The sequence below is a fragment of the Poecilia formosa genome, unplaced genomic scaffold (assembly GCF_000485575.1).
Source record: "Poecilia formosa unplaced genomic scaffold, Poecilia_formosa-5.1.2 Scaffold145, whole genome shotgun sequence".
Taxonomy (NCBI): domain Eukaryota; kingdom Metazoa; phylum Chordata; class Actinopteri; order Cyprinodontiformes; family Poeciliidae; genus Poecilia; species Poecilia formosa.
In genome coordinates, this window is record NW_006800084.1 from 826,367 (window position 1) to 840,784 (window position 14,418).

At 37.7% G+C, this 14,418-nt stretch overlaps 1 protein-coding gene across 4 annotated transcripts in view; it reads left to right on the plus strand.

Moving 5' to 3' along the window:
• The window catches only part of LOC103145660 (sorting nexin-19-like), a 101,538-nt gene that overhangs the window by 20,228 nt on the left and 66,892 nt on the right, over positions 1-14,418 (plus strand). For all 4 annotated transcript variants that reach the window (XM_007563184.2, XM_016676995.1, XM_016676991.1 and 1 more), the window contains exon 2: positions 2,027-2,078. The gene's annotated coding sequence lies outside the window, so the exon portion shown is untranslated. The remainder of the gene's footprint in view (positions 1-2,026; positions 2,079-14,418) is intronic.

A 14,418-nucleotide genomic window follows, 5' to 3' on the forward strand; every position in this document is an offset into this window, starting at 1 on the left:
TCGTGGAGTCCAGGGAAAGGGCAAAGAATTTCTATAAAAATAATAATTAAAAAAACAAAGTGATCAAAGAGGAAATATAAAATTATCGCAAAAAAGACTAAAAATGAGATAAGAAAACACAAAATAAATTGAAAATCATTCAATCTCAGTGCGTTATACTTTTTCTCTGCCCTTTGCTGCAAAACCTTAGTTCTCTTGATCTACATGTTTTGCAATTTCCTGTATGTACTACTCTTATAAATGAAGTTGCTTTTGTCCAATGCTGGTCAATCTCTATTATTTAATTTTAATTTTAGGTAAGGTAACCTCAAGGCCATCTGGATTACTTAATGAAACAGTAAGATTGAATTTCCTCTTAATACGATTCCTCTCTTTATCAGGAAAAAAGTCTGGATTTGGGCTGAGAGCTCGGTATCTGCTGTTTGCTGCTGTTATCAAACTTCAGACTCAAACTCAATGTCTATTTGCCATAAAGCAAAAGCACTGTGCCCTAGAAACATAAAGATAAATTTTCAATTTTTAAAAGGATAAAACGTTACTGTGCATCTTCATGACGCACAGTGACGTCCAGAGTGTTCCCCAAGTCTCGCCTATGAACTGCTGAATAAGTGAATATGGAAAGTGGATGTTATGACCAATAATAAGGATGTCAGTATTGTGTTCATTGTCACCTCACAGAAAGGAGATTTCCTGTTCTAATCGTTAATTTGCAGGCCCTAGTGTGTGTTGTTCTCCCTCTGTGTGGGTGTGTTTTCTCCAGTAACTTTAGGTTTGCAGTTGACTGTAGAGTAAATTGGTCAGAGATGTTTGTGTTTGTTCACTGTTTGTCTTCTATATCTCTGTGTTGGCCCGGTGATGCGCTAATGACCTATCTAAAGGGTAACACTTCCACTCGCCCATCGCAAACTATGACAAGTTCCAAGCCATGAATAACATGAAGCAGACGCATAAAAATACATTACATCTATTATTTTAACAATTACCCTGCATGTTCTGATCATTACTCATTTAGTACCTGACATATTCTATGACAGGTTTATTCTTTTGTGCCAATCATTAAATTCCCTCCGAATGTAGGGAAGCCTTGTGCACACACACACACACACACACACACACTCACCGACTGAGACGCTGAAATATACACTGCTACTTTAAACAGATGTTCACCAGATGAGACATCCAGCAGGTTAGTAAAGAGCTGGGCATATTGCTAAGCATACATGTTTAGACACTAGTTGTCATTTTGCTGCAACAACTCTCAGTAAACTGTATGCATGCATGTATGCAGTGCCTGTGCCCACATGTGGACAGGTGGTAGCACACACACACACACGCGCGCACACACAAGTCCAGAGTCTTGCACACTGAAACACACAATCACAGATAGCAGTTTGCTGAGAAAACGAGGAGCTGTCTGGTGCCATAGCAACCAATGCGGATATCCCACCCTTCTCAAGCAATAGAGGAGAACAAAAAGCAGACGTAGTAATGACAGATTGACAAGACCTGAATGAGATCTTTAAATATAAGTGCAAAAGTGAGGGCATTATATTGCGGATATGTTAAAATCGAGGAATAATCAGAAAGTGAAACACAGAATGTAAGGGGGGAAAAGCGGAGAGCACACAATAATAGCAAAGTAGAGCAATTAAAATAGTTTTAATATAAAAAGCTCTCTGGGGCATGTCTGTCTGAGCCATGGCCTAAAAATATAGTTGCTCTCGCAGTCTGTCTCTGCTTGCCTTTCTCTACCATGACTTCCATTTGAACTGCTGTCTCATATGTAATACTATTATTCTGGCCCATATATCGGGTTACATAACACTCTGTACCAAATCCTGACCTCAATCTGCGAAACAGCCACTCTTGCTCTGATCTGAATATTAGACTTCACATTATCACTGGTGTATGTGGAGCACCCGGGCAAAAGCACAAAGAGTCAGTGGATCACAGCATCAGTGTTCGACTGTATTTTACTGTTTGGACAAATACATCTGTTTCAGTCGTTGTTTTTCGTTTTGTTTAGGTGGCTGAAAGAGCTCTTGCAGTGGACGGAGAGCGCCAACCAAGTCCCACTGGTAAGTTGAATCTTCACAGAGCTTTATTTTTCTGTCTGGCCTGCAGGTGAAAATCACACCTACTGCTGTGTGTTAGACTACAGTATTGGCAGAATTGCTGTTGGAAAACTCACTTTTTCTCATCGCTATCTGCTGATTTTTGGTGTGCTGTGTCTGAGAGACACTGAACGCTGTTGCATCTCACTACTACTTTATGCTAATATGTGTGTGTCTGTGGATTTATCATGCATGCTCATGCAGCTATTTAGATTGGTGTTGCACACACCAAGTGACGCAAAGCAGTGACGTGACCCAGTTTTGTTGCATTTTTTGTGTGCGTACGTGCGTGTGTGTGTGTGATGTCAGCCGGATTTGCAAACCTTTTTAAGCTTTGATGAGCTATCCTAAAGTGACCTTTAGCACTTTACTGTTTGGTGGTTTTGACTTAGATTTCAGAAAAGCAATCGGCACTGATTATGCTAATGATTATAAACTTGTGGAAATCTTTCTTTAAACAATTACTTCTAAATGTGGGCGATATGGACTTAAAGTTTTATCTTGATATTTTGTGGTACTATTGGTATAACAATAAAAGTGACGATAAGAACTATTTATTCATTTTTTTGGGCATGACACGGCAATCATTGCACCACAAACACAATAACTGCTCTTGAAAAACATTTCCATTTGTAAATTGCCTCTTTAGGACAACAGTAACGTTAAGACGTGTCATTTGTATGACAAACTGCACACAGTAGCTGCATTTAATCATATTTTTAAATGCATTCATATGTATTGATGCTCTTATTGAACAAACTGTGGAAAAACGGTAAAACTAACAATTCAGACAATGTAGAAATATAGCGGGTTTTAAACATTATTCATTGGAATTTATTGTGGCAACAATAAATATCACAATTAGAACTTTATCACGATAATTTATAAATTATACAATAAATGCTCACCACTACTCAGTTGCATTTTCCAGAATAAATGCATGTAAAGAAAAGTTATAGACAGATGTAGAAAAATACACTGGCACCCCTCTAAAGACGTATAAAAAGCTTTAATGTTGTATGTTATTGCAGAAACATTCTTAAATTGCCAATTTTTGAGAAATCCAGGCTTTGAATATGTATTGACAGGGGAAAAACATGTTGGAAAAAAAATCGCCATTGGCAGCGTTATTGGTACCGCTGCTGTTGATGCGTTCTACAACCTCCTTTCTTTCCTTTATTTGACCATGTAAAACTCCAATGAGATACAGATTTCATTTGCAAGAGGAACGGGGGCAGAAATCTGCAACACATTACGACCTGGTCACACAAAAGTAAAACTATTGTAACCATATACACGAGTCTAAAACAAATTATAAAACAGTTTAAAAGCAGTGACCTTGATTGATAGAATTACGTTGCTTGTTTTTGAGAAGCGCTCTAAATAATTCCAATGAAATAAGATCCTACTGAAAACCAGACGGCCCTGAATCTCCTCCTATAACGTTTAACAAGGTGGAAGCACACAGAGACACAGATCTTTCACCACCTATCTTCGCACATTCTCTCTAGAGCATGTGTGGGCAGCTCCAGTCCTCAAAGGACAGCGTCTTGCAGAACTTGGTGACAGGCGGAGGATATGACTCAAACGTTTAAATCAGGTGTTTTAGCAGGGGCACATCTAAAACCTGAGAGACCCCGGCCCACGAGCAGCGAAGCTGTCCGACCCGTATTGTTCAGAGTTCTGGCTTCGTTCTTATGCTCTCTTCTGTTCAGCTCGTCCCTCAGGATGCATCCCTTAGCATCTCTGGCTGGGTACTCCGATGTCCATTATCCAAGGGCAAATATTGAATTGTTTGGTGTTGTCATGGAATAAAATGGTGCAGCAAGCATTGTGATTCATAGTGATGATGATAAGGGATGGATCTATCCGGTTTAATCTATGAGAGCATCAGTAAATATTAAATTCAAATGCAATTATTGTGTGCTGCTTAATATTATAAATGACTTTATATATCAGTATTATAGAACGTTATGCAGAGCCTAATGTTAAAAAAAAAAAAAATATCATCACTTTTATCATTTTTGGAATAAATGCCACAACATGATACAATTTTAAGCCTAAAATCCTCCATCCTTCAGGTCAATGGTAGTTGATTTATTCTGTTTCTGGTGAAACATTTCTGCTCAATTTGGCTGTATGTGTTGGATTATAATTTTTTGCTGAAAGATCCAACAATGACCGGAATCAGTTTACTGTTAAAAGTCCATCTGAGTTTTGTAGAAAATGCTCTAGCACTGCTGAGTTCACGATTACAGAAAAAGAGGCCCACAGCACTATAGATCCTCCAGTATATTTCACAGTTAGCATGAGGTGTTTGCTAACATAGTCATTGTTTGTTTCGTGTCAAGCCCACCTGGAGTGTTTGTTACAGAAAATGCTCTACCTGGAGAGTTGTTTTTGTTGGTAGGACGAGAAAAGCTTCTTTTTTTTGCTGGCACACCTCCCAAACAACCAGTTGGCATGAAGATGGCATTGTGTGGTTGTTATGGAGACTCGGTGACTCCAAGACATCGCTTTTTGCTGCAGTTCTCTCACAAAAAGTGATTATTTTTTTTTTCCCCTTCGTAACCAAGGTACTCGCCGTGCATGCTGCTAAACCTAGACTGCAAAATAAATGGTTTCCTTATTTGAATTTTTTCTATTTCCAGGAAAAACCAACAGTGATATGTTAAAGAATATTTGCTTAATTTGGTTCAAGAGATTTGTTTGGGGTGACGGTTGTTGCAGCAGCAATTCCGTGCTAAAAACTCTAAATAAAAATTAGATTTTTCAGTGGGAGTTTATGCTTCTGCAATAAAAAGTGAATGCATTAAAAGGGTTTTTCTTAAACCACTGATCCCAGCAGATTCATCTGTGCCTGTTGTTGCTACCCTGTCCCCATGCTGGTGCTGTGTTACCTGGAGTGGCGAAAAGTGCTTCTTCCCGTCTCTTTAGTAGCGAGACCCCACCTGAGCCACTCATCTGTCTGCCTGCTCATTTACGCCCAGGCCTGGGGAGAGTGTGGTTGGTGAAGAGTGGAGTAGGGTTGAATTACCAGCCAATAAGACTCCTTATCCTGACAGTGCTTGACACATGTGTTCAACCAATCACAGAGCACTGCAGCAAAAAAAAAGAGGCAGCAGTAAAGAGGGAGACAGAAGAATAAATACAACAAGAATTTATTCAAAATGCGGATCTGGGCTCTCTGCTTTTTGGGCCAAATTGCCAAATAGCAAATTAATTCAGGTCGAGTTATATGTGACATTAGCTATTACCTTACATTTTAATAAATTAAATTTTTCTTTATATTAAAACTTTAATTTTGATACGTGCAGATGTCCAGTGTTAAAACCTCACTGCTCCATTACTACTGATAATGTCTGACTTTTCTGTTGGAAAAAGGTTTGTCCGCTCTCTGGTGTGAAAAGGACAAGGAAAGGGGAATACCACAGGGAAAATTTAATGTGTTTAAAAAAACTAAAAAAACATATTTGTGACTGAGTCGCTTTTCCTTTTCATTTTGGGTTGAATTGACTTAACTTATCAATAATCTAAAGTAGACAAACGGTATCACATAATGAATGTGAATGACAGCATTTCACTGTAGTCAGTACATTTTGTTCGGGAAGCGAGCGGAGCAGAGTCTGCCTGGTGTGTCTCATTTAGTTTCAGAAGTCTTCAGCACCTCAAAAGTGTGTAGTGCCTTGTTGTTACTGTACACCAGTCATAGCTCAGCGTCTGGCAGTTCTTAAAGAATCAACAGAGGAAGGAAGGATATAGCTAATCAGCTTATAGCCCGTCAGCTCGGTCACAGCAGATCAGAAGCCTCTTTCCATGTCGGCTCAGCATGGTGGTCCGGTCTTCAGAAGACTCCTGTCAGGTATCGGAAACCATCAGAACAACGTCTATATTCACAAGCACTTCACTGGACGTGTCTCTGTTTCCTATACTGGTAACAAGTCCAAAACCAGTGTTTAAAATACGTTTAAACGACAGGGAACTGAATCAAGAACCTGCAGTGATTGTTTTGTTGAACTTTTATCAGAACACAATTTATAACTAATTGAATTAAAGAGATAAACATTAAAACTCCTCTTTAAAGTTTAATGTTACCATGGTCTTGTTAGCACCACGGATTTCATTATGAACACATTAATCTTTAGCCTGTTCAGACTCAGAATCAGATGGGCTTAATTTATCTCCAGACTTGGACTTGCTTAGCAGAAAACCAGCTCTATCACTGCAGCATGGAGATTATGAAATATGTTTTTTTAGCTACTATAAACAGGTCATATCTACAAAGTCCCTCAGAAGATAAACAAGACATAAAAATAAACTTTATAATCCATTTGTCTTCTGTGACTCAGACAAGCTTTATATGTCCATTGCTTATCTGTTATGTCTGTAATATTAGATTTAACATGATTGATTTATATGAAAGAAAGTTTCTTTATGGCTTAAATAATGGTGTTTAATTTTTTATTAAACTATTTGAACAAATAGTGTTTTAAAACTGGTACATAGTGGCACTTTTAGTCACATTTTAAAATGGTTTATTTGTCTAACCATGTGTGAATCATTATGCAGTTTTTTTTCCTTCTAAATTTGTAAATACCTTAGTAATATCACAGAAATGCTGTTTATAGGTTCACAGTCTGTCTCTCTGTCTGTCCTACACAAATATAAAAAAATGACATTTAATGTAAGGGTTTTATGTTCTTAATTTTCCATAAAATTTTTCCAATTGTCTGTTTTTTATTTTCAGTGAGTAAAGACAAGCAGGGTTTCATGGTGTGTGCCTTTTCTATACTTGATGTAAGATTTTAGTTTCATTAGAACCTGACCAGATCATTTATAGGACAGAAATCTGAGTCTATATTTGGCATTTACAGAAATCAGGTGAACCTACTTTAGCTTTCTGATAATGAAAAGAATTTGCTTGTGATCTATGTATTGTTTAAACACCTGCAAGCACAGCAGTCGCATTCAAGGATTTTTGCTTTTTAACAACATTTTCATTTCATCTCAACGTGTCGCTTTCAAAACTGAAGCTGGAGGCTCCATCAGAATATTCTTTCTTTTCCCATCGGCCTTTTTTTAAAACCTTATTTTCTTGTGCCTTCACCAGAAAATCTTACAGAAGTGATACTGGTGAAAAGTTTTTCTTTATCATTTCACTTTTGATTGAGTTTTAGTATGTAATAGTGCAAATAACTGTGCAACATTGATGAACAATAGCAGACCATTGTTGTTCTGACCACAGCTCACATCTTTTTTTCTATTCACAATCTCACACCTGGAGATTGAGTGGCGTTTTTTCCCCTGTGCATTATTATGAATTTGTATGATGCACCAAATAATCGGCTAGTGTTCAGAATCAAGTCAGATTGAGTCCAAATCCTAAAAAAATCTTTATTCTTGATTTATTTTTCCTTAAATGCATCTAAGCTGAAGGAAACCCCTTCCTTTTCTGTCTATACATGCATCAACAAAGTGTCATGTATATTTTTTTAGTTGATCCAGACTTATTAAGGTTAAGCATGTACACTTTGATGTATGCTTGATGATGAGCTTTTGATATTTCTCTTGGCTTTGAAAACTCTTAACTATGTCACAAGTATTTTAATCTTTGATCTAAACAAGGTTTATAAAAATGACTTTGCTTAAGTTTTAGTCAGGTCACACCTGTAAAACGACAAGATAAAAACAAATAGCTTTGGCCTTCATTGCCTTTATCAGTGCATCTCTATCAGATTGGGCAACTGGATTTCTCTTCGGAGCAATAGTTCATTTGTGGCTTTTAGCTCTGTGAATCTTCAGCCCATATTGTTGAAACGGTAGAATATATAATTTTTCCTTTTTGTCAGTTAATACTTTGGTTTACTTAAGTTGTTGTTCCACCGTAGCTTATTTCACTCCTTCTGGATGCATTTCTAGTGAATTAATGTCTTTGGATTTGTGTTTTAGAAATATTATGAGCCATTGTCCAACCTTCTGTGGTTCTAGGGAAATATTCAATATTCGTATATTCTCAAATGTAATTTTTTAAATTAAGTATTGATCAGCTTAATCGGCAGAATCACTTCATAGGGGTGGTAGAATGATTCACTGAAATGAGGTTCGTCTTTGAACTTCGGCATAAACAAACCATAGCAGTCACGGTTGATTCAAATCCAAAACCTTAGTAATGGTTACTTGAACTCTGTTGTGGTTCCTGGTACCATTTCCCTTATTGCAGATTAAAAAGTTTTACTAATCTTATTATAACACTAAAAGGCTTTTTTCATCTTTCAGTGCAAACTTTTGGGAAATTTCCTTATTAAATTACCCATGACATAAATAAAATGAGCAGCAGATGCCCACCCAGCTCTGTCCGTCTGAACTGTTAATATCTGTCTGATTTGAACGTGTGTGTGTGTGTGTGTGTGTGTGTGTCTGGACATATGATTCAGACTGTCTCCATAGTCCTTGAAATAGGTTTGACTAACTAGTTTGTTCCTTTAGTTCACTACAACTGAAAGTGCAACTGAGTCATATTTAGACACAATAGCACAGGAAGCCACAATATTTTCCTGGATGAGTGCATGCACCATTCAGTGTGCTAAAGCATGCACACACTCAATTTACTCCATTGAAGGTCTGGGACTTTCGTGCCCTCATATCGGCTTCCCACTGTTCTAAATAATGTCCCGTGTTTTTGGAAAAACACACCCTTTAAAGTGCTGTTTTCGTAACTCAGTGAGTCATTATATAGAAACAGGGTGTTATAACATGTTTTTTAACTACTGACCTGTTGCTAGAATATAATGTAGCTCTGCTTATTTGGTGACTGTGAATAGGTGGGATTGTTCCACTGAAGAAGATGTGGTTTTTCGGTACTACTATTATTTGTCCAAACTGTAATGCTTTTAAACAACGCTCAACTTTAATGTTTTCCATTGTAACTGTAGTTTTTACATCTTTCAGACCTAAAGGGGTATTGTTAGCCCAGTTTGATCCGCAGACGTGCCAGAGGTTGTATGTGGCAGATGTTTGATATGTTTGATTGAATCAATTGTATTTACAGCTTCTCTTAATATCTTTGCTGAAATGGTGAACCAGGAAGGAAAACGTGTCAGACAGCCAACAGTTATGTTTGCCACTGATACAGAAAGAAATATTTGGCTACCTTTAAAATTTGGATGGCTGAGAATCTGTGTGAAAGGAAAACTAAAACAGTCATATCATTTTTTTTCCAACTATATATTGGCTTACAATATTCAATGTGTCATTATTTACAAATCTTTTTTGCTCACAATCTGTTATCCCGATTTAAAGCTGCAGCTTGTAGCAATTATTCACTTTATTTTAGTGTTTACTTACTATGATGTTTATTTTTACAGTCGGCATTTATTTTAATTTAGCTAAGTAGCTTTTTTTTCAATAATCGGGTTGATTTAGGATTTATTATTTACTGTTATGTTGCTCTGATATAGCATAGAATAGGTTTGTTGTTGACCTCTATTTGTTTACTGTCTGCGTCTGACTCTCACTCTTTCAGACCGATTACTCCCATTTCACAGCTTTAGATCATTGGCTCTTCCCTTCCTCTCTCCTCCTCCGCAGACATGTGTAACAGTCTGGCAGTGTCCGCATCGTTTTGGTATTTTCCAGAGTTGTGTGCTCCCTTAATCGTTCATTGAAATGAGCTCCTGACGCAGTTTCCTGAGTCCAAGATGAAAAATAATAACTTGTTAGAGCGGAAAGGCATGACCGCAGAAACTACGAGGACGCAGCGTCTGTGACATCACTACGGCTTTTTATGGGGAAGGTTTTACTCCAGGATCTGGGTTTGCTTATCATCAAAAGGGAGGGGTTTTCCCCTCAAGACAGACTATGAATCATTGCACTCCTTCATCGTCACGCCCAGTTACACAGATGGGTGTATATATTTTATTGTTTAGTTACTGTCATAATAAGTGAGAAACATTTTTGGACATCTTAACGGCTGTGTAAAAATGTTCAGACAGTGTAGGAGAACTAGCACTTTTAGTAGCACATAATGTTTTGTAATCATTAATTTTTATTTGTTTATTTATTGTTATTAATTGTGGAGACAGCGGCACAGTGCTGTGTTGGTTAGTAGAGCACAGAGGGATATTTTCTGGTTTCCCCCCAGACTAAAAGCAGCAACACATCAGAAGTGAGTGCCTATGTGCATGTTGCCTTGTCTTGCTCTGTCTTATTCTTGGTTTTCTTCCGTCCTTGGATTCTGCGTGACCCTAAACAGGAAAAGACACCTGCAGAACATGGATGGCTGAATAAATGATTAATTATTGTTTATATTAAGTTTCTTCTCATCAGCATCATTAGAAATTACATTTTAAATCCAAATCATGTAATCTCATGTCCTTATAAAATATGAATGTTTAGTTTTGCAAGTTTCATACTTTAAAATTAAAAAGATATATAGTTTCTTTGTCCATTTTAAAAAGCTCAGTTCCTAATTGTTTTTGCACTTCATTCTGCACGTAGGTTGGACCCTCACTCTAACTGCTTGATTTTTGCTCATGTTATCTTGATTAACAAGTAATTAGATTGTCACACTATACAAGATAGTAATATTTGAAGAGTTGGTACAATTGATAATTATAGTTTTGACTGTAATTACCATGTTGTGACTGTGTTTTTGTTGTGATTATATATTTAGCCAAATTGCCATAACTGTGTTCTCACATAATTGTTAGCTTTTTTTTAAATTGTCACACATGCTTTGGACTGACTTGGAGACATTCAAGAAACTAAACCGACTTGAAAAATGCATGAAAAATAATCTGAAAGGAAGAAATTTATTGCCATTTAAAATAAAACTAAAATAAAAAACCAAAATAACTGCAAGTGGTTCCAAATATTTTTTTTTTACATTTTCTTCCCTGCCTATGTAAGATTTTTATTTTTTTAAAATGTTATTAGAACATAAGAAAAATGCAGTGGTACCCTCGGTGATGAAGATGAAAATATGACAATAGTAAAATAAACACAAAAAGGTGCAAATATAAATAAAAACAAAAGATAAAAAGGGCTAAAGTCAGTAGTCTCCCCTGACACACTTCTCTCCATCCACCTTGCTGACATGTTGTACGTTGTTTTTCTCGCTGGTTGATCATTGAGGTATTTGCCTAAAAAACACACCAGCTGCAGGAAAAGCAGGAAAAACAGTTTCTGGGCTTAAGATGTTCACACTGCCAAACACAGAATTTCACATTTCTTTAAAAAGGTATTTGAGATATAAAGTGTTATTCATCGTTTCGATTTTTCAGCTATAGTGAGCATTTGGGCTTTAATCTGCTTCATGAATTATGCACAATTTTAAACTGATAGGAATCTCCACTGATCATTTCAACTTTACTGCCTCAAAATTTAAGGGGAAAAAAATGGTCAAATTTTCTCCCAAATATCAAAATATTCTAATGCCTTTGAAATATTTGTTTTATATAATTATCAACTTCATAGCAAATAATTGACCTTCTGTCGATATATAATATCTTACTGTATTCAGTACAACCAACTTTAATGTAATTAAAAACTTTCATAGGGAATATGGAGTGAAGATTTGTGTGTTTCATTGCAAGAGTTGATTTGTAAATGCAACTGTTTTCATAAAACAAACATCTGAAAAAAAAATTGGACCTTGAAATAATCTGTTGACGTTTGGTTTATTAAACAATTTTATCTTGAACATTTTAGCTCGGGTGCCTCGCTCACAGACTATGGGTGAAAATCTATTGGTCGTTCTTTACCACAGCTTTATGGGAAAAAACAAATACTTTTACAATATTAACTTATCCATATCATACCACCACCTAGTGTTGGGTACACTGTCTTTGAATGATGATAAAATAGATTTTATCGATGTACTTTTTACTACATGTTTTTCTGTTATCTAACTAGCAGTTTTTCTTCCAGTCAACTTGCAAAACACATAAAAGCTTTTTAAGCTTCTATTAGTAGATGTAGCATGCCATTGTAATGTACCGTACTCCTTTACATGTACAGCTGTACTTTTCAGATTCACAAGGAGCTTATTTACCTCTATTCTGTGCCATTTACACATTAGATAGTAGTTGTTGAATGTGGTCACTTGTCATAAGTCCTTTGTGTCTTTATACTTTCACAACTTTGCTTGTGACCTACTGATAATATCAATTATGTTAGATGTGGAGATAAATGCAGTGAGACTCTGTGAATATATACACTGACCGTTTTATTAGGTACGCTGGTGAGCCAATCACATGGCAGCAACACGGTACATAAGAAACCTAGATTTGGGGAAGACAACAGAAGTGACTTTGAGTGTTTCACGGTTGCTGGTGCCAGAGGAGTTGTTCAGTAGGTAAGAAAGTGCTTACCTACTGATATTTTCACACACAGCCACCTCTGGTTTGCAAAAATATGTCAGAGAGAGAGAAGAGATCAACTGAGTAGCAAGTGTTTGAAGAAAAAATATCTTCTTGTTGTTTGTGTTGGATAAGGAACAGACTCAAAATGGTAGAAAGTCAATAGCGGGTTTAATACAAGCAGGAATAACATTTTTGAATACACAAAGCATCAAACGTGGAAGCAGATGGATACAGCTGCCGAGGTCCTCACTGGGTGCCACTGCTTTCAGCTAGCAACAGGAAACTGAGGCTACAATTCGCAGAGGCCCTCCTAAAAATGGCCAATAACAGACTGGGGGGAAAATACCTGCAAGTTCTGATTGGAGCTTTTATGTGGTGAACATTTTCTTACCACACTTTGGACCCCTTAGAACCACCTGAGCATCGTTTAACTTTCTGACCACCGTCATGTTGCTACTCCTGGCAGGATAAGAAACCATGGCTCAAAATTCAAATCATCTCAAGCTGGTTTCTTCAAAATGACCATCAGTCCACTGTACTCTAATGGTCTGCACCAATCTCTGGTCACCAGATCCAGAGATTTGCTCCTTGAATCTCCAGCTATCACGTCTATATGGATCAGCATCTCAGAGGAATGCTTCTTGTTGAATCTATGCAAACATTTCTCAGATCAAATAACATGGCCTGAGTGCAATATTGACATGCAAAGCATGAATTAATGGCCCTTCAAATATAATAGGATTCCAAAAAAATGCTTTGATGATATTCATACTGTGCATGCTGATATGGTGAGGACAATGTATTGAACACCCCTGGGGTCTTTCCAATAAGTGCTGTCAAGTGCTTTTATGTTGACACAAAGGAGCTGCCAGCTTAAATGTAGAAAAATGTTGCATAGGTCATAGGAAGGCCATTTTAATCCCAATATAATGGTGACATCAAAAGCTAAGATTACAGTATGCAAACCTTAGACTGGAGCTGTAAATGCTTGTTGTAACGCTCTTGCAGATTTTCTCTTGCCAACTGAAGTCCATCTATAAGGCTTCTGCAGAATTGGCATCAGTCATGCGTCCAAGCACTCTATTTAGAGGGGAATTAGAAATCCTGAGAAGCTGTTAATCACCACGGTCATTCACATTCCTTATAGACTCTACTCAGCTCAGGACCTCTATGCTCAGGGAAGGGGCACAGTCTGGGGGAAGCTGGGCCAACGCTACTGGACTCTATGGTCTTTAATTAGAGCGAGCGCTTGGCAGGGACTGATGGAGGAGAAAGGCTCTCAGGATGTTAGTCCTGGGTGAGAGGGTTCTCACACAAAACACTGGCTTTTCATTACTGCACTGCTCACTCAGTTTGTGTGTAAAGTATGGTGTATATGTGAATGCACGCCTGCGTGTGTATGCATGTGTGCATAAGGCGGAGAAAGTGAGAAAATGCGTGCGTTTGTGCGTGTGCGGATGTGTATGCACATTGGAGCGTGTACATGAGCTTCCTTACCTCATTGCTCAGGCATTCCCAAAGAGAAAGTGGTGTGAAGTGAAAGGGCGGCTCTCACAGTGTGGGTATTCATGGACTGGGCCCCCGTGGGCCATCCAGGGCTCCAATGTTCACAGACAAAGCCTCTCCAGTGGGACCCAGACACACTCACACAGCAAGGGGAGCAATAGAAGGAGAGGAACACAGAGGAGGAAGGGAAAAGGTAACAAGGGGAGGGAAAATGGAGGAGGACAGGGGAAACCGTCTGTGTGGCAGCACCCCCTGTCTCCCAATGGTGCAGGTGTGACGGGTTGTCACTGATAACGGACCAACTCAAACTCGCTGAACTACCAACTTTTATTTTAAGAAAAATCCTGACTGGCATGTATCTTTCTGCATTTTGCTTTCTGCATTCCCGATTTAGGTGGTTGTATTACATTTTCCCTAAACTTCTTCTCTAAGTCACC